Raw genomic sequence first — 25294 nt, forward strand, 5'->3', positions numbered from 1 at the left:
ATATGATTCCTCATCCAAGGAGTACCCATGTTGCATACTTTTGATGGACCCTGCTACACAAAAAATGATAAAAACATGAAAAATGTGATTGCAATCAAGTTTTTCATGTATTTCTAATATTTTGTGTAGCAGGATCCATCGAAAGTATGCAACACGGGTACTCCTTGGATGAGGAATTAAATTCCATATCCAACAAGTGCTCCCGCTCAAAATTTGAGTAAAACCATAGGGAGATAAGTTGAAAAGATGAGTTGAAAAAGTAGTTTTTTATTTTTTAGTTTATTTAAATCTTTTTTACTCCAAAAATGGTGAATCATCCCCCATGGTTGAAATCATCATCTTGAATCCTATTGGTTATTATAAAGTTCATTTTGATTGTACATTTTTCTTTTGAGGCACATTTTAGACCTCAAAATTTCTCTAATGGTTATTACTCTGCTGCAATTTCTTCTTCGCCTATTTGTGTATCAACTGCATATTGTCTGCAAAATCACTTGCATCAACACTCTTCCTTTCCTCCAAATATGGCAATTGTATCAGGTCCACAACACCTTTCGGTGACCGCCCATATGCAATCTGAAATGGACTATTACCAATTGATCTCTTACTGAATCATTGTATGCAAACATGTATAAATTCCTTGTAGATTCAAACTGCTAATTGTAATTTACTAAGACAATAGACTTGAATCTACTCTACCGACTACATAAACAATTAATGATCAGGAAATCACGAAGCATACAAGGGAAATAATTCACTCAACACATTAGAAAATGATTTCCTGGGGAAATCTACATCTAAAAACTCTTGCTATCTGTATATTACATTACTCAGAAAAATATGAGAAGATTACAATGCTTTGCTCAAGCCCGAGAAACCTCTGCACTATCTCTATCTGTCTCACTCCTTCCTGGACAAGCATTTGCTAATACTTAACCAATTTTCTTCTTACCCAAATCCCTATTTTTTGCGTTGTTTCCTTGCGAATTATTCCCTATTAATTAGGGAAATTTTTCATCCACAAATACACAATACATCATATGCCTTCCTCTAATTACATGCACCACCTGTACAATTTGGATGATTATACAACTGATAGTACACTTCCCTTGAATTCCAATCTCAACTAGGTAACTCATAGATCACACATGCATGAGTTATTTGTGGCTGAATTATCAGTTAACTGGTTGAACACTGAAGTTGCACCACACTGCTAGACCTCCTACTAGTTCCTACAACATTTGGAACTAGTTTAACTGACTTTAACTCAGTTAAGCTGAATTAATTAATCACAACTAAAAAAACCTCAACGAGGGCTCCTATAAAGTAGGATCCACTCTACATGAGTCAAGTTAGACCCTCAACTCAAATTAACTGAGTCAACTAAGTGAAATTAACTTAGTTAACTCTTACAAGTTGTCTTGTGATGTGGAATTACAAATTTTCTCCTAATTTAATTCAAGTAAAAATTAAATAAGGATTTTCTTGTTGCATTTTTAACACTTCCTCTCAACAAGAAAGGGATTATCAGATACCCCAAGCCTGCCTCTATGGAACTCAAATTTTCCTCTTGACAGTGCCTTACTTAGGATATCCACATCTCGTTCCTATGTAGGAATGTACTCTAGCAACATGATACACCTCTGCAAACAATCTCTAAGATGGTGATGCCAGATGTCGATATGCTTGGATCGATCATGAAAAAATGGATTCTTAGATAGTTTGATACAACTATGTTTGTCACAGTAAATCACTGTAGGATCCATCTACTGACCAAATAAACCAACAAGGATCTTCCTCATCCTGATAGGCTCACAAGTTGCTTGACTAGCAACCATGTACTCTGATTCTGCTAAAATGAGTGCAACTGAACTCTCCTTCTTGTTGTACCAAGAAACTACTGCTGACCCAATACTGAAGATTCTCCTTATGTGCTCTTAGTGGCTAATGGTTTCCTTGCCCAATATGCATCTATGAAGCCTTGAAGCTTCACTCCCTCTGTTTTTTTATATCAAATACCAAACTAAGTGGTGCCTCTGAGGTATCTCAACACATGTTTAGTTGCCTTCCAATACAATTTGGTTGGCTTAACCATTGCTTGACTAAGCTGGTTAACTACAAAATACATGTCTAGTTGTGTGTTCACCAAGTACATAAGTGAACCCACAAGATGCCTGTAAATGGTAGCCTCTAATACTTCGCCTGAAGTAGCATATTCCTTCCTCCAATTCCCTGCTGTAGGAGTCTCCATGGGTTTGCTTCTCTCCATGTGGAACTTATTCAGTATCTCGTTAGCATACTTTCCATGAGAGAATAGCAATTCCTCATCTCCTTTCCATACTTCCATACCAAGGAAATAATGCATGAGCCCTTGGTCCTTCATCTCAAATTGTCTTCCATGGTCCCCTTTGCAAGATTTGACCAACTTCTCATCACATGTTAGAATTAAATCATCGACATATAACTATAATAAATAGTTTACCTTCAACCACAATATGGTAAAGGTTTGCATATGCTTCACTTTTGGTGAAGCCCAACCTAGTGAAATAGCTTTCGATCTTGGTTTACCAAGCACATGGTTCTTATTTCAATCCATACAACACTTGCTTGAGTATGCACACATGTGACTCTATGTCGAAGGTCTCAAATCCTTCCAGCTTCTCAATGTACACCTCTTCCTCAATCACTCCGTTGAGGAATGTTGTCTTCAAATCCATCTGATGTATCTTCCATCCCATCTGCACTGAAAGTGCTAAAATATATTTGATTGAAGAGTACCTTTCTAGTGGAGAAAAGGTCTCCTCGTAATCAATTCCCTCCACCTAAGAGAACGCCTTGGCCACAAATCTGGCCTTGTGTTTCTCGACACTCCCTTATGTTGCTTGCTTCACCTTGTAAATCCACCTAGAACCTACCACTCACTTGTCCTCTGGCCTTGGGACAACTTCCAAAGCACTTTTCCCAATAATGGAATCATATTCCTCTACCATGGCATCAACCCATACCGGTTTCTCCATTGCTTCCTCAAATGAGGATGGCTTAGTCTCTATGCTCTTGCTCATCAGACCCATTTAGTCATTGTACCGATTTGGTGACCTCCTCTGCCTACGCTGTGACGTGGGTTCTCCCACATTCTATCTAGCATCATGCATCAATCTCTCAACTTCTATGGTGTGTTTCCTTCCATCTCTGGATGTCTCTTCATGAGTGGGTGCTTTCACTCTCTTCTCCTATGCTTGTGGTTGCTCCACAACATCCTGAGGTTCTTCCTTTGGAGCTAAAAGATCCTCAACTACATGCAAATGAATCTCCCTCTCAAGGGAACATCTCATGGATTTCTCTTCATTGAAATTCACATCTCTATGAGCAACTTCCATCTTGTGATATGGAAGGTACACTCGATAATTGTGAGGTGTATCATTGTACCCCAAAAATATGCCCAACTTTGTTGTTGTTTCTAGCTTTTTCCTTGAATCCTTGGAAACATGGCAACAAATTGATGAACCAAAGATCTTGAAGTGTGCCAAATCTATTTTCTTACCTGAAAAATCTTCTTCTGGTGTACTCATCCCAAGAATGTGATGACAACTCCTGTTTTGCACATGTATCATTGTGTTGCATGCTTATCCCCTAAGTGCAATGGTAGGCCCTGATCATTCAACATCGCTCCTGCAACTCCCACAACACTTTTTTTCTTCCTTTCAGCAACACCATTATATTGTGGGTTATGGGGTGTTATTAACTCCCATCAAATGCCTTCTGATGCACATAAGTTCTTGAACTCGTTCGACACATATTCTCCATTGTTATTGTTCCTAAGAGCCTTCACTTTCCCATCTATGTCTTTCTCAACAAGTGCTTTAAATTCAAAAAAAATTGAGAATGTCCAGTCTTTCTTCTGCACGAAGAATATACAACACTTACGTGAGAAATCATCTACAAATATCACATAATACCTATTCTTGGCCATGGAGGTTGTCTACAATCATCCACACACATCTAAGTGAACCCTTTCAAGGATCTCTTGCGCTCGACTATCCTTATCATGAAAGGTGGCCTTGGTGTACTACCCTAATGTACACCCTTTCCATGTATCTCGTTGCTCTAGTGCACTCTTGGGAAGTCCTGTAGAAATTTTCTACATGATCTTCAAAGCTCCATGGTGCAAATGGCTCAATATTCTATGCCATAATTCACCAATGTCTCAGCTCTGTACCTTCTCTACTTTCGTGCTCAATGTTGCACAATCTTCTACATCTAATTTGTAGAGGTTCTTCACCCAAAACCCTATCCACTTCACTTGTCCCATGGTTATGTGATGAAGAAAAGTATTTCCTTTGCTAAATATCACATCATAGCCACGATCTTCCAACATAGAAACTGAAACTAAATTCTTCTTCAGAACCAAAACATACATGTCATCTTTTAATATGAGAGGAGAACCAGAATCCCTCTTAAAAGTAACTGTACTGATACTAGTCATGCTATACCTTCCATCATCTCTCATCTCGATGTGCATCTAGAGGTCCTTCTCCTCCAAGTCACTGAAAAATTATTTGTTTCTGGTCATATGGAATGAGGCTCCACTATCTAGATACCACACACTACCCATCACCAATGTCACCATGCATGTAATGAGGGTGAAATCCAACTCGAATTTTGAAGCTAGAGCTTCACCTACCACTCCTCATGAGGGGTTCTTGTTAGCCTTCTTGTGCAGACTCTTCGTAGCATAGTGTCTCAACTCATGACAATGAAAACATTTAATCTTCAACAAGTCTTTATTCTTGCCAGCCTGACCAAAATATCCTTTGGATTGGAATTTATTTCCTTTCCCTTTATTTTCCTTTCCATCCAAGGCATAATTCTCCTCATCATCATGCTTGGATGACGTTCCATATCTGGTATTCCACCTTATCTCTTCTTGCAACCAAGTTGGACCACAAACGCTCCCACTCTGGTAGCTTCTCCCTCCCATTTACTGAATATTGGTAGTTGTTCCAGCTCTTGGGAAGGCCTAGAAGTGTTAGGCTGACCAAATCATCTTCAGAAACTGTAACACCAACACTCCAAAGCTCATCCTGAAATTGGGTGAACTTGCTCAAGTACCATGGTATTGTGTCACCCTTCTCCATCTTGATTTTACGAAGCTTTTCCTTTAGTGCCAACTTCCTGTGGTCACTACTATTCTGAAAAAAGTTTGTCAAGGCCTTCCACATTGCATATGGAGTCTCCTTCCCATGGAGGTTCGAAACAATATGATCTCGAACTCCTTCTAGTAAGATCCTTCTTGCCTTGGCTACATTCTTCTTCCACTCTACTAGATTTTGTGCATTTGCAACTGCTCATTTTAGAACATTTCTATCAATGTATTCCTTTAATCCATTATCTTCCATGATTGCTTCCATCCAGTCCTTCCAAGCAATGTAATTCGAGCTACCCTCAAGGGAATACTCGAGCCTCAAACCATAGAACGCCATTCTGATCCTGCTACTAGCTCTGGAGAATAGATCTACAAAACTCATTCCTCCTGCAAAGACAAATTCGTATTCTTCTCTTCTAGTGTGATTTCATCTCTGATACCATGTATAAATTCCTTGTAGATTGAAACTTCTAATTGTAATTTACTAAAACAATAGACTTGAATCTACTCTACTGAATGTGGAAACTATTAACGATCGTGAAATCAAAAAGCATACAAGAGAAAGAGTTCAATTAACACATTACACAATGATTTCCTAGGGAAAGCCACAACTAAAAACCCCTACTATTTATATATTTCATTAGTCAGAAAAATATGAGAAGATTACAATGCTTTTTTCAAGCCCGAGCAACCTCTACACTATCTCTATCTATCTCACTGCTTCCTAGACAAGCCTTGGCCAATACTTAACCAATTTTATTCTTTCCCAAGTCCCTATTTCCTTGTTATGTTTCCTTGGGAATTAGTCCCTATAAATTAGGGAAATTCCTCATCCAAAAATACACAATACATCTTAGGCCTTCCTTTGATTGCATGCACCACCTGTACAATTTGGATGATTATACAATTGATAGTACACTACCCTTGAATTCCAATCTCAATTAGGTAACTCATAGATCACACATGCATGAGTTATTTATGGCTGAATTATCAGTTAATTGGTTGAACACTGAAGTTGCACCCCACTGCTAGACCTCCTACTAGTTCCTACAATAGTTGGAACTAGTTTAACTGACTTTAACTCAGTTAAACTGGATTAATTAATTACAAATCAAAATAAACTCAACCCGTGCTCCTATGAATTAAGATCCACTCTACATGACTCAAGTTAAACCCTCAACTCAAATTAACTAAGTCAACTAAGTGAAAATAACTTAGTTAACTCTTACAAGTTGTCTTGTGATGTGGAATTACAATTTTTCTCCTAATTTAATTCCAGGGAAAATTAAATCAAGATTTTCTTTTTGCATTTTCAACAAAACTCCTCCTGTGCTAAAACCATATCCCACAGGTTAGGATTTTCACCACTCAAGCTTGTCAGAAAATTTCTAAGATTTTTGTTCACTACTTGAGTCTGTGCATATGTCTGCAAATGATAGACTAAATTGTATAATAGTTTAGAATTGACCCAACAATATTGTATCTCTGTTTGAAGTAATGGTCCTTGGAAACCCATGAAGTCTCACTATTTATTTGAAGAATAAAACAACCACTTCAATAGCATCACTTGTTCTCTTGCATGCTATGAAATGTGCCATCTTTGAAAACCTATCTACAACAAACATCACTAAATCATGTTTCATTGCGTCCTTGGAAATCCCGAGACAGAGTCTATGCTCACATCTTACCAAGGCCTTTATGGTACCAGCAATGGAGTATACAACCCTATATTTTGACTTCTACCCTTGGCTAGTTGGAAAACTATATAGCACACAACAAACTTCTAACATCCTTGTTTATGCTAGGTGAAAAATACTTGTCCCTTACCAATGTTGTAATCATATCAATACCAAAATTTCGACCTAGTCCTCCACCATGTAGCTCCTTAATAGGATTTAATCTCATTGACCCTTAAGGAATGAACACTTGCTAATTTTTAAATAAAAACCCTTCTTAGATATGGTAGTCCAAGAACATGGTTCTATCTACACTCCAAGGTGCTTTACAAGATATCCAAGCTTCTCTAAAATTGACATCTCCTACATGCAAATCCTTCATGCTTTCCAAACCTACCACTTCTACTGACAAAGTGTTGAGTAACAACACTCTCCTACTCAAGGCATCTGTAACTTTGTTTGAATTTCCAGACCTATGCTTCAAAACAAATGTATAACTTTGCAAGAATTCAACCCATTTAGAATGCCTTTGATTCAACTTACTTTGACTATTGATATATTTTAATGCCTTGTGATCAGTAAATAAGACAAAGTCCTTGGGTAGCAAATAGTGTATCCAGTTCTTCAAAGCCTACACAAAAGCATAAAATTTCTGATCATATATGAAATACTTCTCCTTAGCATCATTCAAATTCTCACTAAAGAATGCTATTGTTATGCCTTCTTGACTCAAAAATGCTCCAATTGTTGTCCCACTTGTGTTACAATAAATTTGGAATACTTTATCAATGTTTGGAAGGGCCAAGACATGTTTCTTTGTCACCTTCCCTTTTAGATTTGTAAATTATTTCCTTGCTGCTACTATCCATTTAACATTCACCTTTTTCAGGCACTTAGTGAGAGGTGCACAAATCAGGTTGAAATTCCTAATGAATTTATGGTAGAAGCTTTCTGATTCATGAAAGCTCCTCACCTCAAAAGTAGGTTGAGGTGTTGGCCAATCCAAAATATCCTTCACCTTTTCAGAATCCATATTCAAACCTTCCTTGTAAATAAAAAAATCCCAAGTACACTAACTCATCCTGCATGAAAGTACATTTCTTCAAGTTTATTAGCAACTTCTCTTCCTTCAACCACTGCAACACTTGCCTTATGTGTTCCAAGTGTTCCTCTTTGTTTTTGTTGAAAATCAAAATGCCATCCAGGTATATTACAACAATTTGCCCAAGAATGGTTTTAAGACCTCATTAATGAGCCTCATGAATGTGTTATAGGAATTATCCAACCCAAATGGCATAACCAACCATTCAAACAATTGATTCTTTGTCTTGAAATCAGTATTCCACTCATCACCTTCCGTGATATGAATTTGATGATTATAACCATTTTTCAAGTCTATCTTTGTGAAATATAAAACCCACTCAACAAATCCATAATATCCTCCATCCTTGGTAAAGGAAATTGATACTTGATGGTTATCCTATTAATGTCTCTATATTTTGCACACATTCTCTATTCATCTATCTTCTTTGGAGTCAATATTGTTGGTACAACACATGGACTCAAACTTTCTCTTGTCAGTCCTTTATCAAGAAAATCCTCTATCTTCTTATTTACTTCTTCATTCTTTGTTGGAGTCATCATGTAAGGTGCCTTATTTAGTAAACTCAATTATGAAATCAAGTTAATATGATGAGTAATACTTCTCATGGCAGGTAGTCCTTTTGGTAGTTCATTAGAAACAATCTCCTTGAATTCATCTAACAAGGATTTTATTTCTATCGATATGTTTTTTAATTTCACTTCCTCTTACATAAACTTTAGAAGCACTGAGAAACAAAATTTTATGACCTTCTTTATTCAAGTATAAACTCCATGGTCGATGAACATAACATGATCTTGTTGTTACACGTGCTGGTACTTCCACAACTTCCTGCTATTATAATTGCATTTTCAAGCATTGGGGTGAGTTTGTACCACTATCCATCTTTCCTGAACTCATATATATTCTCCTAACCATCATGGTGAATTTTCCTATTAAACAACCATGGTACCATGGTATTCCCAGAAGTACGTGGCATGCATCCATATCAACCACATCACACAATACTTGCTCTTGAAGAATGTCGATTTGAAAATTACAGAAACATTGCTCAGCCACAACCACCCATTGTCCCTTTTGTAACCATGAGATTTTATAATGATTTGGATGGACTAAACTTTTGAGTTTCAACTTTTCCATGACTCCAGTAGACACCAAATACTATGTACTTCCTCCATCGATAACCAAGTTATAACACTTTCCATGGACCTTACATTTAGTTTTGAAAACTTTCCTTCTTTATTTTGGTTCTTCCACTGTCTTCTTCTCAGGCTTGAGAAATACCATGTGAAACATCAAATTTTATCCATGTTACTGTTAAAGCACAATCACATTTTCTCCAGAAACAAAAGCTTCATCAACTTGTGTAAATTATACTCTAGCTTCACCTCTTCTCCCTGAACTTTCTCCCTTGGGGCACTCAGATTCTTATGTCCTTCAACTCCACAATGATAACAAGTAATCACATACTTCTCCTTTCCTCTTCCGATACTACCTTTACCTCTTCCAACAAAACTTCCACCTCTACCACCTTTACCACTGGTGGATTCCTCTTCATTTTCACTACATCTAGCAGTTCCTACCTTACCTTTGCCTCTAAAACATATCCCTCTTCCTTTTTACTGTGTTTTCCTATTCAACTTTTCCTCTATTTTCAATGCCATGTGGTAGGAATCATTAACTGTTCGGAAGTAATGTATACTCATTTCATCTTGAATCAAGTATTTCAATCCATTCACATATCTTGTGAATTTTTGAAATTATGGTTCCTTTATACCTAAATGAAGTGATAGAAACTGCTTGGTGTACTCACAAATGGAGGTTCCCTTTTGTCTTAGATTTTGGACTTGTCTATACAAATTATGCTGGTAATAAACAAGCATAAATTTCTCCTTGATCTTCATGACCATCTTCTTCCAAGTCTTGATCTTTTCTAGCTAATTATTTACTCTATCATTCTGCAACATATCCCACTAGAATGAAACATGACCTTTCAACTTCGTTACGACGAATTTTACCCGATTTGGATATTAAAAATTTTCATACTTGAAATATCTTTCGATTTCTCCAATCCAATCGATGAGCACATCAACTCTCAGATTTCCATCATAACAGTAAAATTAAACTCTTGCATTGCCTCTATTGCTCAAGTATGAAATCAACCTCGTTGTTGGGTCTCTCTCCTCAACATCATATTCTTCATTGATTTCTTCTTCGGGCTCTGAATCTACTTCTGCATCTCCATTTCTTCTATTCTCCAACTCTTCTATTCTTTGTCTTAACTCTTCCAGCTCTCAATTTCCTGCACCTCCTCATCTTGCTTCTCTTCTCCTCAGTGGCATCCTTACAAGTTGTAAATGTCTCACCAACATCCACATACCTCAACCCAAGTTCTATGACCCAACTCATACCTTCAACACTCGTAATGTGCAACCACTAAACAAGGTTTTCTGGTACCATATCACACAAAGAAAATCCAAAGTGAAAATCCCAAATGAAACTCACTATGATACCACTTGACACAACCCAAAGTTTGTAGTTTTCACAAAACCTACAAAAATAAAGCACAAAACCCAGGCCATTGTAATTTGGCTACTATATTAATTAATTCAAGGACTAAAACATAGAGCACAAAGATAGAGTAATTTGAGTATTCTCATGAGAACATAGACAAGTATTCAAGTATATTTTATTTCATTCAAAATGTTCTTTTATATATAAGAATACAAATATGAAAGTGGATTCCTCAGAGTATTTGAAATTCCCACACAACAATAACACACACAAACACCCTCGCTAACTCATACAACAACTAGTCACACTCTCTAGAAATCATACAATAGCCAAACCGATGCCAACAACCCTAAGATCCAGGAGCCTGAACGGATCAACAAAAAACCAATAGTAAAATGAAAAATCTTATTTTCTGCTGTGTTCATGCAATTTATCTTCATGTTGCTAACCTCTTCATATTCCACTAAAACAAATCACTTCCCCTACGGCTGATTTCTTTTCCTTCCAAAACTAAGTCGATTTGATTCCTCTTAGTGTGAGGAAAAACAAAATTTGTAACCTCCATCTCATCCTCACAGTGCACCCAATAGTGGTTTTCCTTTAGTAGCATAACTAAATAACTGCCAATTTTGGATGTGTCAGCAACTTCACATAGTAGGAGTATCAACATGCGCTCCTAGTAGTGTTAGAAACTCGAGAGAAATTGTCACTTTGATAAAATGTAGCTACAGGAGCAACAAAAAATACCAGTTGGGTGTATCAACAACTAATATGATAGGTGTATCAACAATTTAAAACACATGAGAGTAACAAAACTTATTACAAACTTATCAGAAACTTGTTTTTGGTTGATGAGGATTGTCCAAGGCTAAGGGTGCTCTTGCATCAACTCTAATTGATGCATAATTAATTGAATTTAATATTTAAATTTTATTTTGTAAATAGATTGTACAAACATTAACTCAAAATAAATTATTAGTATTGGGAGTAGATGGATTTCTTTTTGGAGTTTGAGTGTTTATTGGAAGAACACCAACTTACAAACAACTTGATTTTGTGCATGACTATTACCATTGTTATGCATGAATGTTTAGTCCTAGTTTTTTCAAAATTACATGAGAACATTTTGGCATAGATCTAGGTTTGCTTATAATAAAATAATTTATGAGTGAGTTTGAATAGTTGAAGAATTTTTATTTGTTTATTTGGGGTCTCTAGTAATGTATACATTGGTCACCAACAATGCATATATGTTAGGTCCCTGTACTATTAGTGTAGCCCCTTATTTTTATTAGTGCAACCCCCTTATTGTATTTTTGTGCCCATGTAGTCCCCATGTTGTTATTGGTTTTCCCCATAGAACCCCACTATTGTTATTGTTGTGCCTTTACAATATTATTGTTATGTAGGCTCTGATTATATTGAGACCACTTAGACTCCTATATGTAGAAAGGAGGTCTTGTCATTTGTATCATCCAAGAATTGTTCATTTGTGTAATGTAAAGGAGGTTTCCCCCTCGAAGAGTCTACTTTTGAAGTCGTTGATCTATCTCATTCTTCTATTTTGTGATCTGGTTGCATAACATTTGGTATCAGAGCTTTGGATTCTAGGGTTTTGCTGCTCCAAACGGGTCATTGTGGAATTTTCGTAATAAGTTTTCTTATACGATGTTTCAAAAGTTCAAATTAAAACCCATTTGAGCCGAAATATTGATAAAACTAGGGTTTGAATTTTATATCTTGTCTCACTATATTTTCAGAGATATGATCCAAGGAAGTTAGGGTTTTTGCAGGCTCCCGAATTACATCCCAAACAGGTGACCTTGGGAAAATTGTCATAACTTTCTCTCTAAGCATCAGATTGAAATTTTGTAAGAAGTTGAAGAAAACAAGACGGATTTTAGTTTTATGTGTATCATTTCCACATCCGAAGGCCAAAACAGTGACACGTGACACTTCGTACAAGTCTGACCTACTGAAAAAGTATATAATCAGGTCATCTTGGGAGATTGGGCATAACACTTTTTTGGAGAATCCAATTTTGATCAGACTAGTGGCGTTGGAAAGAGGACGTAGAGGGATACCACAGATCAGAATTTCAGACCTTGGAGATTCGAAATTTCATAGATACAACAGATTCAAGATCAAGCTCCTAAAAGTAAGAAAAAGAATGACTCGAATCAAGAAAATAGAAACACCTAGTAAGCAAAATTGTAGGGATGATTTGAAGAATGTGATTGAAGATATGATCAATAAGATAAATGGTATAGAAGAAAAATTGAATGGAAACATGGAATATTTGAAGAAATACATAGAAGGTTTGAAGGAAGGTGGGACAAAGTCACTACAAGAAAGACTTCATAATGCCGAAAAGGTGGTAGAGGAAACTTATGATGGGAAAAAAGGAAATGTTAATCATGATTTCATAGACTCTAATGTTGGATTGAAGACTCAACATATTCCAAATATAGATATGAGGAAATTTTATGGCAAGGATCCGGTAACTTAGATACTACAAATGGAGCAATATTTTGATCTACATGATGTGCAACCACCACAAAAGGTACATATTGCATATTTATATTTAGAACTGAATCAGTTTGTATGGTATAGAGGGATTTGTTCTCATAAACCACTTGTCACCTGGTCAATTTTCATGGAGGAAATGATAGCACGTTATGAGGATACAAAGAGCAACACCTTCTTTAGCCAATTGATAAATCTCAAACAAAAGGGTTCAATGGCAGGGCACATTGAGGACTTCCAAAAATTGAATATAAGGGTAAATAGTATTCCAGAGAAGCATAGGATTGATGTCTTCATAGGGAATTTAAATGATAACATCCAAGATGAGGTTCACCTTTGGGAACCTGATTCATTGGAGAAGGCATACAGGTTGGCAAGAAAAATTGAAAGCAAAATTATGGCAACAAGGAATCCTACCATTCATAACTATAAAGATGGAAGTGTTGTTGCTCCTAGCCTTTCACCACCTACAAGGTTGACACCACAACAATTGGAAGAAAAAATAACCAAAGGGCTTTGTTACAATTGTGATAGAAAATACACTAAAGATCATAAGTGTGCTGAGAAGAAATTAATTTACATAGATGGGGAAGAGGAGCAAGAAAAGGAACAAAAAACATCAAAAGAAGAGGATATACACCAGGAACCAATTGCAGAGAAAGAAGAAATAAATCTAACCATATCTTATAATGCATTGGAAGGAATTACCACTCCTCAAACACTCAAAATAGAAGGGCATATAAAGAAGAAAATGTTAATAGTGTTGATTCATTCGGGTAGTACCCATAATTTTATTCATTGTAAGATAGCCACAGAATTAAATTGCTTCCTATATCCATCACCAGAGTGTCAAGTAATGGTTGCACATGGAGGAACCATAAATTTCTCTAGAAAGTGCCATAATATCAAGCTATCCATGGGAGAATATGTCTTGAATAGTCCAATGCTTTCCATTGCAATGGGTGGTGCTGATGTTGTACTAGGAGTCCAATGGTTATAGTCTTTGGGGACGATAACTTTCAATTTTCAAGAACTTTTCTTGAATTTTTTTTGGGAAGGAAAGGAAGTTGAATTACGGGGTATCACAAGGAAACCAAGAAAGATAATCATATCTAATGGCATGAAAAATATTCTAAAGAGAGAAAAACGGGGCGTAATTGCACAATTATGTTCACTAGAGGTTCAAACAACGAAATCATCTATTTCTCCTAATCTCAAAAAAGTATTGGACAATCATTATAAGGTTCAAGCAATGGAAGATCGCGTCGAGCATCAACCAAAAGTTCTCCAACTCTTAAAGGATAACCATACTTTGGTGCAAAATCAAATGAAACAACAAGCAGAACAACATAGCAACGAAAGAAATTTTGATGTAGGCAACTGTGTATTTTTACAGCTACAACCATAAAAACTAATGTCTCTTAAGCAACCTAAGAAGGATAATAAATTATCACCAAAGTACTATGGTCCTTACAAGGTGTTTCAAAAGATTGAGCTGTTGAACCAGGTGCTGAAGCATGAGTGTTTTGTATCCATTGCGCAAAGATAGGTTGTAATTGTATAGCAGTATCTGAGAACATATCTTGAGGACGTCCTAGAGCGCTCATAGTATCATTTGATCCAGGTGGTGATCACTCAATCTAAGAGCCGATCCAAGAGTAGTCGATGTCGGTGACAGTAAATGTTGCTGGTACTCAATGATGCTAGTCGATGCACTCGATATTACGCTTGCCTGGCCTGTGCAGAGAATAGTTCGGGATGAAGGAGCCCGTGTATTTGGGATCGTTGGAGCAGAAGGAGTCGGAATAGATCCGGAGAAGACTCGAGCCGTCCGGGACTGGCCAACTCCAACAACTCTGACAGAAGTAATAAGTTGACTCGGAATGACAAACTTCTTACGACGGTTCGTTATGCGATCGAATCACCCAAATTGATCACCGAGAAACCCAAAATGATGAGGTTGACCACTCGATTCAAAAGGGGAAAACCCCAATCGTGACCTTTGCAGCACATAAGTACAGTAGGCATTGTAGAGAAGGTGGTAAGAAGGTCCTGGAGGGGCTTGCGCTTCCTAGTGCAAGGAAGCATGATTTCTTCTTCAGAAGGTAAGCTCTATCAATCCTGGGCATAAACCCACCCCATCGTCTGCTTATGGTAATAGCTTCTTCATGGTAAGGTCTTAAACCCACCCCTGCTGGCTGAATGAATGGGTTATTAAGGGCAGATAGGACTATTCCCTCCATTGTTCAAAGCGCGCGTACCCAACGTAAAATCATGTCAGTATAGAAGAGGAAGGGTGGTGAAAACGAAAGGATACAAAACACTCATGCTTCAGCACCTGGTTCAACAGCTCCTGGTGCAACAGCGAGTACCAGCTTAACCTGGGGAGGTGGTGATTTGGTGACAGTAGGTTCGGTCTCTCTGGTTGAGATTGAGGTATATTAATTCGTATTCCATACGATATTGTAAGGTATCCTTCTATTTACTTGCTTTCTCAGCTTTCTTTCCAGAAAATAGGTGTTGATCTTGTTCAATTACAGCTTAGGGTTCCTCTTGGTGATCTTTGAAGTACCGCTGCTTCCCCGGCCCATGCCAATAGAGATTATGCTTGTTTATTGATATAGCCATTTGTCACCAACCCCATGGAATCGGGCCCGATGCGCCCCCTCCTACGTACGAAAGCCCTAAGGCGATCCTCATCCTGCCTGCGGTGGAGACTGAGCCGGCCGTCTTTCCCAATAGGATGCGTAGCTTGAAACCTTCGACCTTGAGTTACTTATTGGGTGGGGGGCCGAATCTGGTATGACACATATCTAATTCATGACCGGAAGAAATCCATTTTTTTATGAAAGAATTTGGCCATTTTCAGAATAAGAAAGAGGGCTCTTTTTCCCCTAAAAAAGAGCCCTCTTTCTTATTCTGAAAATGGCCAGATTCTTTCATAAAAAAATGGATTTCTTCCGGTCATGAATTAGATATGTGTCATACCAGATTCGGCCCCCCACCCAATAAGTAACTCAAGGTCGAAGGTGGCATACATATTGGAGCTTCCTGTATCTTCTTGAGTTCCCCCAGTTCTCCATGTTTCATGCTTAAAGAAGGTTATAGGTGACAAGCTCCCAGTTCAAAAAATATTGTCGGAACTTGACGAGGAAGGAAAAATCATATTGGAACCCAAAGTAGTCATGGAAACCAGAACTCGACAGCTACGAAATAGATCAATTTCAGAGTATCTCATCAAGTGGAAGATCTTACCCGCTGAAGATTCCACATAGGAGGATGATAATTTTATACAGAAGCATCTAGAACTACTCAAGCATTGAGGACAACACTTTTTGAAGGAGAGGGGCATGTTAGGTCCCTATACTACTAGTGTAGCCCCTTATTGTTATTATTGCAACCCCCTTATCGTATTGCTGTGCCCATGTAGTCCCCATGTTTTTATTATTGTGCCCCATTGAAGCCCACTATTGTTATTGTTGTGCCCCAACAATATTATTGTTATGTAGGCTCTTATTATATTGGGACCACTTAGACTCCTATATATAGAAAGGAGGTCTTGTCATTTGTATCATCCAAGAATTGTTCATTTGTGTAATGTAAAGGAGGTTTCCCCCTCGAAGAGGTTACTTTTGAAGTCGTTGATCTATCTCATTCTTCTATTTTGTGAGTTGTTTGCATAACAATATATGGGTGAAGTCCTGATATTTATAAGAAACTATTAAAATATGTATTAAGTTAATATGGAGATAGATATGGAAAGTCAAACATGTTGTTTATATATTAAGATCAATACCATTAGAAGACAATAATGAGGATAATTGTTTGAAAATGGCATCAAATTTCACTTTTGATGGTTCAAATAAAAGGGATAGAAATTTAAGAACAATGTTGTGTTTATTGTTGAATCACTTGGGAATTGTACAAACATGAGTTATTGGTAAAAAACATTCAAATCCAAAATATATTAGTAAGAGAATTACTTTATATTGTGGTCAAGGTTTACATTTTGATGACTCATATGAAAGAGATATAAAAACATTTTTGTGTATTTTGATGATAATTGTATTTATTTTAGTAATTAGCTATTGGAAAAAAAATATGAAGGGAACTATGTAGGTGATGTTGTCTTTTAAAAATTGCATATCATTTTTGCAATTACTATACTTAATAATTTTTTTGTAACACATATATTGATATTTCTCAAATTGTGTGTTGTGTTTATTTTCTTACAAATACAAAGATTGTTATATGAATGGTTGATTATAGTTAATATGAATGGAGTCATGTTACATTCAATTACTAAAATATAACTACAAAATAAATAGTTGCCAAGAAGTCCAAACATGGATATAAGTACAAAGGTTTATTCTATATGCCCAAGGTTTAGAGAAGTCATTGAATAGTGCCTTAGTATTTTTGTGGTTGGTTTATGGACTTCTATCTAAAAGAAAAATGTGAATTTGATTTTTCCCTCTTTATTTGATTAAACTGGATTGAAAATGAAGCGATTTAGAGTCATATTAACACAACATGATTGTGGTACCTTACCAATAAAGAGTTATGATGTTGGTGTTAGGAACCTATATGTACATCTCAAAATCTAAATAATTTTTAGGAGATCTGAAAGGGTGCTTACAACGTTAGAAATACAAATATTATAAATGATTCAAAAGAAAAACTTGTAATGACAAACGGAATTAATGCAATTACAAAAGGCTATAATTGTGATAATGTTAATGACACATATTTTTTAGATTGATTGTGGCCTTGCCTATTGGATATGTGTTATATTATTTGTAGGACTACCCCCATGTGTTGCATGTTGTATTGGACACAACGACCTTGAAATTTTGTTTTTTGAGTGATTTTTGCATCCATTTTTGGAGGCTTTTGGCACACAATTTTCACTTTTAGTGATTTTATGGTACATGGTGGTTTAGCCCATGGTTTTTTAGTTATGGTTAAGGAATTATGATTGTATTCTAATCCAAGGTAAATGGATTAGAAGTTTATGAATGTTGCATAATATATACATTGTATTGTAATACTATAAAAGACGAATATACTGAAAAAAATTTATGGTTTTCTTTGTTTGGGTTTCTCGGGTAAAATCTCTATGTGGATGTCTGTATCTGTCGTTGCATCTTTTTTTACTAGGAATTTATTTGTAGCAACTAATTGTACAAGGTTAAAACCTACATTACTTGCTACACATGAATGATGTTAGTAATGTGAGATCTATTATAAAAAATGAAACTAGTCTATTAAATAACAACTTCAAGTCTTTTTCTTATTAATTTTGATGTGTGACAACGTTTTAATAGTTAATAAGATATTTAGATTTGTATATGTTCAATTGAATGATTAAGTTAGTAGTATTGGTAAATATGTGTAATTGACTTTATCTATATATATATATATATATATATATATATATATATATAATATATATATCTATATATATAATATATATATATATATATATATATATATATATATATATATCTGATTGAAAATTAAGCGCAAAATTGGGGCTTGAAAAGTGCAAAATCAAATTATGAAAGTTCTACTATCATATTTCAAAAGTGCCAAATTAGATTATTAAAGTGTCATTATTGGTTTTCAAAAGTGACAAATTAGATATTGAAAGTGGCAATATAAACTTTAAAAAGTGAAAAAACTAGTTTTGAAAGTGCTATATCATATTCAAAAAATGAAAAATATAGTTCACGGTTACCTATAGTGAATTTAAAATTATAATTTTTTATCAGATGCTCAGTATTTAGGTCAAAAATCAAAATTATTATAATGTCTCAAAACCTAAATGATTGCGTTCGTCTCAGAAAAATGATCCTAACGCAACTCGTTTCGCTGAAAACCGAGTTCGTATGAGGAAGTTATTGTGTTCTATTCGCTTTGCTAAACAGGGAAAATTTGCAAAAAAAATGGCCAGTCACTGCACAGTCAGCAATCCGTACTGCTAACATGGCAAGTGACTAGGCAAGGTCAATTTGGTCAACATTCAATCATGTCTCGACAAGTCTCACAGTTTGATTGGTTGCAGTTGGTGATGTGGCAGGTGCGTTGGCATACTTTGATTGGTTAACATTTGGGCCAATGAGAGAATACCACGTGACAAGCCCAGAGGCTTCCACGTGGAAAGCCTAGAGGCCACCACGTGGCACCTCCCAACAACCTAGGCAGACTCAACAGTGGAGCATAATTTTATTGGAGGTGTCGGCATTCGACCTTGCGACCTCCCTTCACAGACCAAAGCCTTCTACCAACTCCACTACCAGTTGTTGCTTACCCCTATAGCGGACCATACATATTTAAACTGTAACAATTATTGGCATGGCAGTTAGGGGCAGCTCCAGCATAGACCATGACCCTGACGGTTAGTGCCATGTGAACGGATCCGATGGCTATGGTGGAGGTCCGCTAACCCGACAACTAGCGCTACGAAACCGCGATGTTTAAAAAACCGTGACATGTGTCACCTCCGACGAAACCACGAATGGTTTCGAAAATGGTCAGGTTTATCCACGTAATTAAGTGCTAATCCCAGTTTAGCATTTAACTAATCTGTAGTTAACTCTGAGATTAAACTAGCGAAGTTTTTGCGGTTCCGACATTTTTGGTGCCAACTCCTAATTTAATGGCCCTAACTAGAGTCATTCCAGTTTTGGAGGAGCTTTTCAAGGAAAAAATTGTCTGAGTCATAACTAGAGAATTTTTCGACCAAATTAAGGTCAAGAAAAGGTGTTCCTAGCTAATTTCGACATTCTGAACACATTAGTGTAGGTATCAGGAGCAGTAGAGCTTTTTAAATAGCATTTTTTCCATATTGAGATAATACATAGGCCCAAGACATGGAAGTTGGACCAAGGAGATGTAGCCCAAGAGGGGTGAACTCCTTCATCAAAACACTGTGTTAAAGTGTCTCTTTGATGGTTTGTTGTACTTTGAATGTCTGTTGTTCAGTACTTGTTTTTGAAGTTATTTTGTTCATGTCTGTCACATTAAACTTGATGAAATTTACCTGTTTCAATCAACAAACAACGTAAGGAAAACTATGCAAAGGAAGCAATGAACAAGCACATTTTTATAAATCGGTAATTGAAATTAGCACAACAAAACTAACATTGGATAAAATATCAAGTTGGTATCAGAGCAAAGGTTGATTTTCTTGACTGCTTGAGTTTGTGCAATTAGGGTTTTAATGGTTGCAAAATTGTGATGCTTACAAGGTTAAGGTTGCAGAGAGGAGAAGAGAAAATGTTGGCTGCAACTCCTGAGGTTATGCCTAGAAGAAAGAGAGCCACAAGGCCACAATCTCCACCACCCACTTGAAACTCCTCAAGTTTTGCCTTCAACTGAGATTGAAGAGGTACAAGCAGTACCAGTTTCTGAACCTGAATCCACATCCATTATGTCTGGAGAAAGAGAGCTTGAAGATCCTTTTTCAGAAGAGGAAGAATTCAAGAAATCTTTCTTCACATTAACTGAGATGGTTAAAGTCATCTATGAAGATAGTAACACTAGAATGGTTGGAGAGAGTTCTAAACCTCCACATGGAGAAGGAAGCTCAAAGGATAAAAAAGATGAGAAGAAGGATTCAAAGGGTAATGGTGGAAATCCACCCCCATCTCCACCATCCTCATCATCTTCATCATCTCACATAGCATCATCTTCCACTAGCACCACAGAAATTGTCCATACTCATTCACAAACCCCAAAAGGAAAAACTCCCTTACTCAAATTGGACATTAATTTTGAACTTCCCATGTACAATGGTGAAGTGAATGTAGAAAAGTTAGACAATTGGATTCGACAATTGGAGGTATACTGCAGAATTCAGAACCTTCAAGAAGATGACATAAATATCTAGTTGGCTTCATTGAGGCTAGAAGGAGCAACATTAGTATGGTGGGAAGCAAAGACTCAGAGGAAATCTGAATTCATGGTAAGATATCCATTTCTTGGGTTGAATTTGTTTCTGCAATTAAAAGACAATTTTACCCTTTAGCCTATATGCAAAAAGCCATTATGAGTTGGCAAAATTTTAGGCAACTTAAAGGCCAAACAGTCCAAGACTATACCCAGGAGTTTAGAAAGAGGGATTTGTTGTTAGGAGTAAATTTGAATTCCCAAGATACACTGTTGAAATATATTGGGGGTTTACATTCCTATTTGAAACATACTATCCTTATGTTCAATCCAAGCAATTTGGATGAGGTTTGTGTGCAAGCCACGCACCTTGAAGCAAGGGGAAAGAACATTCCAGAAGCAAGTAGTAAGAAGAATCCATTCAAGGGTAAGGAGAAAGAGAAGGGAGGAAAATGGAAGGGAAAGAAAAATTCAAGTGTGAATAAAGAATGGGAGAAAACCATATGCCAACATTGAGTCAAAGCTGGGCATGATGAAGCCCATTATTGGAAATTACATCTCGAACTAAGGCTCAAGAAAAAAAACAATAAGGGAAAACAAAAGACGACTGCTACCACACAACATGACCTTGGTTCAGATTCTGGTGATGAGACCAAGATTTCAGCCATGGTCACAAAAGGGAAAGAAGTTGTTGCAAGCACTAGTTCCTCAAACAGTCAAAACAACACTCCAAATGAATAATCAAGAATAGAGATGTTTCATGTAAGGGTGATTTCAAATCATACATATATTGTTGCATTATTTGATGGTGGGTCACAATCAAACTTAATTTCAGAAGACTTGGTCAAAAATCTCAAATTGTACCTCATCATAAGCCATATCCATTGGGTTGGATAGTTAACAATGCAAACTTACAAGTTACAAGGAAGTGTTTGTTCAAGTTCGCCATTACTGAAAATTTCATTGATGAAGTTGAGTTAGATGTAGTTCCACTTGACATCTCAGGAATCATTTTGGGTAGTCCTTATTTGTATGATAGGAAAGTAGTATTTTATCACCATGAAAACAAATACTTATTGCTCAAGAATGGGGTGGAGTACATTGTGAGAGCCCATCACAAAAAGCTGAACATTTCTTTGGTTAATGCAGGGCAGATGAAGAGACTAGTAAATGCAAGTAAAAATTTTGTGCTTCTCATGATCAAGAAAAAGAATGATATTGATTATGAATCTTTTGAAGTTTGTGATGCCAAATTGAAATATGATTTGTTTGATGTGGTAAGAAAGCATGGTGAGATGTTTCAGGAACCAAAGGGGTTACCTCCCAAGAGGGGAATTCAACATGAGATTCAGTTGCAACAGGATGTTCCACTTCCAAACATTGGCATGTATCACATGTCGATTATGGAGAGCATGGAAATCAAGAAGAAAATTCAAGAATTGTTGAACAAAGGTATTATACACCCATCTACTTCACCATGTGGTTCGCCCATTGTTTTGGTGCCAAATAAGGATGGAACTTGGTGCATGTGTGTGGATTTCTATGCACTGAACAAAATCACGGTAAAGAATCATTATACACTCCCAAAAATTCATGATTTTCTTGATCAGTTGAGGTATGCAAATTATTTCACTAAGTTAGATTTACGAATTGGTTATCATCAAGTTATAATAGTTGAAGAGGAAATTTGGAAAACCACATTTAAAACTAAACAAGGATTGTTTGAGTGGCTTGTTATGCCTTTCTGTCTTACAAATGCTCCAGCTACTTTCATGATATTAATGAATGATGTATTGAGACCATTTATAGATGAATTTTTCATAGTGTACGTAGATGATATACTCATATTCAACAAATCCAGAGATGAACATGTCATGCATGTAAACAAAGTACTTGATGTCTTAAGAAAAGAACAGTTGCTTTTAAAGATGTCAAAGTGTGAATTTGGCAAGAATTATTTAGTGTATTTGGGACACATTGTTGGAGGAGGTGAGATGAATATAGGCCCCTCTAAGGTTGAGGTTATTCTGAATTGGCCCAGGCCCAATACAATTACAGAGGTAAGAAGATTTTTAGGGAAACACAATATTGGAGAAAGTTTATTGCTAATTTTTCTTCCATTGCAGCTCCATTACATGCATTGACAAGTGTCAATAAAGTCTTCCATTAGGGAGATGTACAACAGAAAGAATTTGATTCTTTGAATCAAAATATCAGTTCATCAAGGGTATTGGTTCTTCTAGATCTTAGACAGCCATTCTAGATTCAATCGGATGCTAGTGATTATGCCATGGGAGCAGTTCTTATGCAACATGGTAATCCCATTTCATTTCATTTTGAAATTTTTAATGGAGCTGTAACTAACTATCCCACTTATGACAAAGAACTTTACGCATTGGTAAAAAGTGTTAAGAAATGGAAACACTACTTGATGGGAAAGGAGACCATTATCCATACCAACCATCAACCATTGCAGTATTTACAGTCACAATCAAAGTTGCAGCAGTCATGACATTTCAGATGGATGGGTTTTCTACAACAATTTCATTTGGTTATCAGGTATAAAAAGGGAATCTACATTAAGGTAGTTGATATGCTCTCAAGACCTATTGTAAATTCGTCTATTATACTCAAGAAAAATTATGTTTTGCATGAAAGTTACATTGAAAAATATCCATATGATAGTGACTTTGAAGATGTGTATGCAAACTTGAGTTAAGGAAACCAAATTGAAGAGTTGGATTATCATGTACATAACAGTTTGTTGTATCATTTGGGAAAGTTGTGTATTCCATAGGGAGAAAGAAACAGTATCATAAGGGAGGCACACACTTCATTGATTGCTGGACACTTTGGTGTAGGCAAGACAGTAGCAAATCTCCAAAGGTATTGTTATTGGCCACACATGTTTGATAATGTTTCTCGTTTCATAAGAGGATGTTCTTTGTGTGCAACAAGTAAGCCTAGCAATAGGAAACTTGGATTATACACTCCACTTCCGGTACCTTCACGTCCATGGGAGAGTATCTCAATGGATTTTGTAGGAGGTCTTCCATTATCAAGGAAATGTCATGATTACTTGTATGTAGTTGTAGATAGGTTTAGAAAAATGTGTATATTAACACCATGTAAAAATCAAATTACAGCTGAATAAACAACTTATCTTTTCGATGTCTGCGAACAACAAAAAATATTAGCAGACGGAGAATGGCCTTGATCATGCAGAGTTGCTCGAAAACCCTCGGCAGGGATAGCAAGAAATTGATAGAGGACATCGATTTGTATGAACTCGGTGCAGGCAGGATCATTTCTCACCAACGCACAAAGGTTAACTATGATTTCGACAGAAAGAAACACGCTCTAGAAATTTTGGGGGAAATCGGGGGTTCTATGAAAGGGGTACTGTATCTTCCAGAACACCATCCTTTTAAGCTCGATTTGCAGGATTTGTTGCAGATCGGGTACAAGAAGTCCTATTTCCTGCTCCCAGTTAGGAGTATTGTGAATCCCCTTGGCAGCGTACATGCAGGTGCTTATACTCCTCATGCATTGAACACCGGTCCCATTTTTGAGACAATAACGGCAAAGACGAGACCTAGGGGGTGAAATGAGTCAGCAACGAGGAGGTTACAGCACTTACCAGCCAGGTGTTCCCCATCAAGCCTGATGGATCGAAAGGCCGACCGCAGAAAGGAATCAGCTGCATGCTGGGAGATCTGGACGATGGAAAATTGTTTTTAGGAAATCTGCCGTCTCTTAACTAAAGCCCGGATGAGTACAACTATGAGCGTACATCCGGGGTTTCACCTTCTGGGGGGGCTCCGAATGAACCTGAAATTGTTGTACTTGGAACCCTCAACAAAGGGGAAGAGAGGATGAAATTTTGCTGCGTACCCAGAACGGCTTTGCTTACTTCCCTGTTGAACAAGCTCGATACTGTCAAAGATATCGATTTGCTCATATGCAGGCTGGCACAAAAGAGCTGCATATATTCGAACATATATCCAGGAAGGGTTTCATCTATCGGCATTGAGGAATCCCTATTACCATCCCCATAGGATGCAAACAAGAAGGGGATAAGGAACACACACAGACCCAAGCAGCAAGGCAATGCGGCTTCATCACTGCAGCTACAAGAAGAGTATCATGATCCAGAACGCATAGATCCTACAACTTCAGCACCCCAAATAGCAAATGAACCCTAGCCAAGAATAGCACTATCCATCAAGGACTTCGGTCAAGATCTGATACAAATCTTTATTAGAACATTGTCAGGAAGAACGATTTGCAAGCGAACCTGGAAGGGGAGGATGATAAAAGATATAAAGTATGAAATACAAGCACATACAGGCATATCAGCAAGCATGCAAAGCTTTATATATGCAAGAAAAATTTTACATGACCAATACACAGTGCAGGATTATGGAATTGTGTCAGACT

At 36.8% G+C, this 25294-nt stretch overlaps 1 pseudogene; it reads left to right on the forward strand.

Annotated features, from left to right (window-relative positions):
* The first annotated feature begins 24061 nt into the window (after positions 1-24061).
* On the forward strand, positions 24062-24460 carry LOC149182125 (transcriptional activator FHA1 pseudogene; annotated as a pseudogene).
* The last annotated feature ends 834 nt before the right edge of the window (positions 24461-25294 follow it).

The sequence above is a fragment of the Pinus tabuliformis genome, chromosome 3_2 (assembly GCF_031772625.1).
Source record: "Pinus tabuliformis cultivar Carrire ecotype Pingquan chromosome 3_2, CPIR1, whole genome shotgun sequence".
Taxonomy (NCBI): Eukaryota; Viridiplantae; Streptophyta; class Pinopsida; order Pinales; family Pinaceae; genus Pinus; species Pinus tabuliformis.